Source organism: Canis lupus, chromosome 11, assembly GCF_011100685.1.
Source record: "Canis lupus familiaris isolate Mischka breed German Shepherd chromosome 11, alternate assembly UU_Cfam_GSD_1.0, whole genome shotgun sequence".
NCBI lineage: Eukaryota > Metazoa > Chordata > Mammalia > Carnivora > Canidae > Canis > Canis lupus.
In genome coordinates, this window is record NC_049232.1 from 31,398,295 (window position 1) to 31,404,821 (window position 6,527).

At 36.8% G+C, this 6,527-nt stretch overlaps 1 non-coding gene across 1 annotated transcript; it reads right to left on the reverse strand.

Annotated features, from left to right (window-relative positions):
• Positions 1-1,843: 1,843 nt before the first annotated feature.
• Positions 1,844-1,947, reverse strand: LOC119874070. Its single transcript, XR_005367295.1, has one exon. It is a non-coding gene; the product is annotated as a U6 spliceosomal RNA (small nuclear RNA).
• Positions 1,948-6,527: the final 4,580 nt, after the last annotated feature.

A 6,527-nucleotide genomic window follows, 5' to 3' on the forward strand; every position in this document is an offset into this window, starting at 1 on the left:
GTAGGAGATAAATGGTTTTCAGATTATCCATGGGATAAAACACTATTGGGTTATACCTGATGAAGATGGCTGGAGTCCACACACAATGGATTATCAGACTAGTGGTTCAATCTGGAGCAAAGAGTCAAAGTTTCCAGAGTTAGTGAGGTTGAGACAATCTCCAATAACACATGACAAGTGTCTGTTTGATCAGTTATCAGATCTATTGATGCTTTCCTTAATATCCAGTTACTGAATATAATACGGTACCTCTATATATGTAGAATCTCACCCAAGAGGTGAGATACATTCCCAAGAGGTGAGATATATTTCCAATCAGTCATGAAATTTCATTTAGGAGCAATATTTCCTTTAAGCCAGTTCATCTGTGAAGCAGGCCTCATTTTATTTTTATATCAACTGTCGACAGGAAATACTCTCAGAAGGCCATAGGTATGACCCTGAAGGAGAATGTCAATGCAATTGAGGTTAATGATATGGAAGTTCTAGCCACCTGTTCATCTGATTTTCTCATATTCTCTAGATCTGCTCAGATCAAATCTCATATACCATTTGTATTGTACAATGGGTTACTACTTTACACTTCCAAACTTATGACTCAACAGGTCTAATAACACCCAAGTTAGGATGAGAAAGTGTAGTTACATAGGCATCTGGTATCCCATGGTCAGGATCTTTCCATACTAGGACCTAGTGGAATATTAGAATTCATTTTTTTCAATGAAAATTAATTTGTTGGCTGTAGAAAGCTTGACTTTGCTCTGCAGTCTATGATTCTACACATCAATTTTTCTTACGTGGACTTGCCAGAGATTCACTACAGCATTTAAAATATACCATAGATACCTCTAGCACTATCAGATCTTCTGGGTCACATGCTTTGAGTGATAGAGCAGTTTGCGCCACAGTCTTACTTTGCAGAAGACTTTCTTGCTGTTAGTCCTGCTAAAAACTGTTGTTTTATGAGTCATTCAATAAATGGATCATAACAGTATTTTGAAGTATAAGCTGCCTCAAAAATTCCAAAGAGGCCCACGAAGTACTATAAGTTAGAAATGTGAGGTGCATTAAATTTTTATTCATCTTAAAAAAATTTTATTCATCTTAGAAAACATGTTAAAGTTGACTTGAACCCTCTAAAATATTTACTGATATGGCAGGCCCTTGCATCTTCAACAGGATTTTTTCTTTACTCTCTGGCATTCTGATATCTTCCTAGGGCTTATAGAACATTTCTTATTTCCTGATTTTGGGTCCTATTAGCATGATAATTGGACCCAAATAATTATAATAATTAAAATAACCCAACATGATGTTTGCAGAATAACAAGAGCATGTCATGAGCATGAGAAGTAACAGCCCTCCCCCCAACAAGTGATGAATGCTGTCCCTATCGTGCCGTCCCTACTATGTGATGGCAAACTAGTTTTGGTCTTCCTTTCTGTTGGAATCAAGAATGTAATTGCCAGATAGATTCATGTGTGCCAAGTGCCAGCAGAATGTAGTATTGCAACAATAAATATAACATATGAAGCATGCAGTTGCAGTTGGATCTGTATCTTACATAAGTGTAAAGTAGCAATTCCATAGCCATCTATCAGTCAGGATCAATTTTCTTGATTGACTTTTTTCTAACAGTCGTAGTAGATGAATTGAATGGAAACATCATAGGAGCCATTACTCCTGTTTTCCTTAGGTATTTGATGGTGATGCTTATCATAATTCCTGCAATATGGTATTGCTTTTATATAATCTCTAAGATAGAGGAGAGCTTTTAGGGTTTTTCTTTTTGTTTGTTTTTTGTTTTATTTTTAGGGGGGAAGGGTTTTTTGGGTTTTATTGTCTTTATATGAAAGGCTTCAAAAATTTGCATGTCATCCTTGTGCAGGGGCCGTGTTAATCTCTATAAGATCCCAATATGAGTAGATATGCTGCAGAAGTAAGCACAGGTTTGTTTTGACCATAGTGGTTCTTACTCCACAGGTCATAGATCTATGTGAGGATTCTATTAGGTGTCAAGTATATCAGAATTCGACTATCCACCTGGGGACCAGGGAAATAACTGCAGTTTAGTTGTATGGACATGTTAGATACATTGCATTGTGACACAGTCTTGGGCCAACACTCTATCTATCATTATGCACCCAAGGACTCTACTCATGGTATTTCAGTTCCTCCATTACCAGTCTCAGTTCAGAATCTTTATTTATCAATCCTTAATTTCTGTTTCCAGCTATACAGTTTGCTGCTATTGGCCACAAGTCCTTTTTGGAAAAGATCAGAGAAGTATTTATTTAACTTACTTGCAATAATATGACAAAGTTCATTCTCAAGGGCACCTGGATTTCCCTTCAGGCAATGGCTTCTTGGTCTGTGAACTGACTTAAGTCTGGAATTTTTGTGAAAGAACCACAGCTTTCCATTTTAATGGCTAATGCCAATTATCAGTTCACAAGCTATGATCTTTTTGTTGTTGTTATAGTTATAGAGATCAAGAAACACACTACGTCACTTATCTATCTTTGCTCTAGGACACTATGATCTATTTGTCATCATCACAGATATGTATACCAAGACACCCTGATTTCTACTATAGCCATGTTAGCTATTAGAGTATTTAAATCTATCTTGCTTATAAACATTAAGTGCTTCCACCTATAATTTTCCAATCCAGAATCCAATTATTTCTACTTACCCTGCAGAGCACACTTCCATGGCATCATTTTCCACTGCCATTCAATCCTACAGAGGACAGGAAACATTAAGTTGGTTTATCCTTTATGTCTTAGCAGTGTTTCTACATTGCATCATCCCACTAAAGGAAATGGCCTCTCAGAATTTTATGGGAAAATAGTTTGACGTTACATTCTCATGTTGTATGTAAAAATCCATCCTAACATCTCTATTTCCTTGAGTATTTCTTTCTCCCTTCATATTTTGGCAAGGAAGTACTAACACTCTCACCTCATTTACTATAGGCTAGGATTGTACCCAAGCTTCAAAGAATCACGCAACAGAATCTGAGGACTAACTCTACTTTTTGTATTGACTCATTTTAGGAATGAGTGGCTCAAATTCAATAAATTCTCCCACATTTAATAAATTCTCCCCAGCTCTTACCAGTGCTGGTCAATGCCTCATGGCTGAATCTCTTTCTGAGCAGTGTCTTTGGCCACAGACAGCTGCCTCAACAAGTTTTTCTTCCACTAGAGGTCAGTCCATTTAAAAACTGTTCTATGAAGTAATTCAAAGGCCCTTTCCCTGGATTCAATTTCAGACAACTTTGATGGTCCAGAACTCTTTATTGGATTGACTGAGACGCCTTCTTCAACTGCATCACAGTACTTCACTTTCTCCCTTTGCCCAATCCTGTTCTCACTAGATAACCAGTGATATTTCCAAGAGCACTCTTCAATAAAAGCTTGCATGCAAATCTTGATTTCAGTGTCTGTTTCCCAGGGAAGTTAACCAATGCCAAACTTAATATTTTACAGTGATGTTCTGACACTTTTAGGGTCTACTACCACAATTATCCCACATCTGTCCTGTACATATTAATCAGGTCCCACAATTCCAATTAAATGACTTTGTCCTGGAGAGAGTACTGAAGTCACTTGCTTTGTAAGAGGCCTGGAAATAACTGTTGACTGGGCAGCTACTGAAGAGCACAAGCAATATTTGGGATGCATTTGCTTCCATGAGGTTTTCACATGTACTTCAAGCTAGAAAAACTGCTCTCTTCTGTCAAGGGGGAGAAACTCTCTCCGCTTTTGTTCAGGAAAATATGGAGTTCAAAATTCTCAGTTCTGTCCAAAAAAAAGTCCCCATCTCAATTCTCAAAATCTTGCTCTTTTCCAACTGCAATCCTGAACTACATAGACAAGATCTCTCAAGGCAACATATTTGGTCTCTGTCATATTTCTTTCACATTTAAAATTAAATCTTGGGTCTGATTTTCTGCAAAGTGCCCTGTACCCATAGATGTTAAGGCTCTGCATAAATGAAGCCAGAGGCCCTCTGGTTTTCACAGAATGCCTCGAGTTGGCAACTGACTGCTCTTAGCCTATAATTTTCTCTTTCAAAGATTCCAGTATCATTAACAAAAGCCAGCCCAGTCCACAGGCCTGTAGTTATCATTGTCCAATACCATATAAGCATGTAACCACTGCAAATCCTGGGGTTTTATCTTCCACCTGCACCTTAGCCCAGTTAACCACAAGGGAAAGCCATAGTAATTGTGATATCATGGTATGCCAGAGCTAATCACCAGCCTCTGTAATACTAGCAAAAGAATCCCTATTACAATGGGACTGGTCAGTAATGCAGCTTTAATAAATTATCCTAAGGGTCCACTTTCTAGGGCCATTGCTGATATCAACTGTCTTAGATTGTTTCTTAGAAACAGAGCCTGAAGCAAAGACTTATGTGTTGATGCTTTATTCGAGAGTATGATCTTTGGGAGCAGGAGTGAGGGCAAAGAAAAGTGAGACAGGGAAAAAGAGAGAACTGATACAGGAGTGAAATCTCAAACTAATCACTATGTAGTATTCAGTGTGATTGATTGCTTTATCTCTTGGGACTATTTTCCAAGAGGGCTTATTCATGACTACTCCTCAGGACAGGCTATGCATGGGAGAGGAATGGAGAAAAATGTATTCTCTTCTTGCTACTGTCTTCTGTTGGTCAAAGCTTTACCTTCAGGGTTGTAATTTCTTCCCACTCCTAGTTTGCTTTGGTTTAGGCACCAGATGCCCCTCTGGAGTCTTATGTCTCACATTAACAGGAAGTCTGGGAAAAGGACAACACTTATGCATTAAATCTATGAGGAGAAAAACAATTCTGTAGCCTTTTGAATTTGGCCAGAATCCACACAAAGGGGATTTTTGTGGCTGTGCCTGAGGGTGAAAAATTACCCAAATGCCTTTGGAATAGGTAAAGCAAAGAAGGTATGAAAGAACATTTAAATGCCACCTGATAAAACTACTAACTTTGTGACTTTTTACTTTGTACCTTTGACTCAATTGTTTCCTCTGTAACATGGAACTGATAATTGTACTATTTTAATTGGTTGCTCTATGAATAATAAGATATCTTATTTATAATTTTTTTTACAATTCTTGGACCACACATTATTAACTATTGTTGCTATTTCTATGAAGGAAAATTCTGGCAACCTAAATGAAAACTTGAAATACCTCTAGTTATTATTTAATCCTTTTGTAAAAACACTGTGCATATAGAGTACCATAAAATATTTGCTAAAGAATTTGGGGTATTTTATGTCATGAAATAGTGAATGAGGGAAATGCTCATTAAATGCTGAACCTGAATTGAGTTTCTTATTTTTACTTAAAAATAGAGATAACCAAATTGCTACATAACTAATATAATGGGAAAGAACAATTTTTCCCTTCTTTCACCACTTCTGTAGAAATAGAAAAACCCAATCATACCTCTTTCTAGATGCAGTTTGTACTAAATATGATTGTAGACTAGTATATTTGGAGACTCTTTCTAAATTAAGACACCTACTCATATATACATCATATTAGAGATCAGGTGATCAGAGATCACACTGCATATCAAGATCTGATATGCAGTATGTATTCCTTCTCCTGTCAGCAACTTAGTATACACTTGAGAAACATCTGTCTCATTACATGGTTAAATTATTTAGGAAATCTAACCTCATCCTTGGATCAGGGGGTGGGGGTGGGGGGGAAGAGATGCTGCTCTAGCCAATCCACACATTCAATTTCTCATAGTGATTGAGTATCTTTTCTCGGCCTTTTGGCTAAGATCAAGTGTAGCCTCATAATGATTGACTCAGAAAGACTTACATCACCTAAAGCAATTCAATAAAGACCAATCTCAGTATCTGTTGGAGACATGAGTATCAGGGTTACTGAGAATGTAAATATGAACTTGAAGTTACTTTCTACATACTTCCTCTATGTTTGGAATTTCTGTCTGAATGATGGTAACAGAGTAAATGTAGATTGAAATTATGGCAAAAAGAAAAAAAATGAGGAGGTGAATTTTTATGACAATGTTTAAAGTTTGGTTCAAAACATACCTAGAGCTTGTATTATTCTTAGACTGTTCAGTTATCATCAATACTACAATCAATGCTACTCATACTACTTTGATTTAGTCTTCTGCTATCTGCTATCCATTGTATATCGGTTCACTATTTGTATATTTTGGTTTGTTAGTTGTAGTGAATGTAGCTATTGGGAGGATGTTAACATTGGGAGACATTAGATGTGGGGTATGTAGGAATTCACTGCATTATCTTTACAATTTTTCTTTAAATCTAGAACTATTATAAAATAGAAAGTTTATTTTTAAAGGTATCCTGCATAATACAAATCTGGTTTGTTATGTCACCACCCAAGGTTAAGTGGATCCTCTTGCTAATAAATCTGCACTTAAGTCAAAAAGATGAAGGACATGCATTTCTCTAATATTCACAGTTGGGGAATATTTGCTCCCTGGACCCTGTAGAGATAAAAATTTCAAAACAT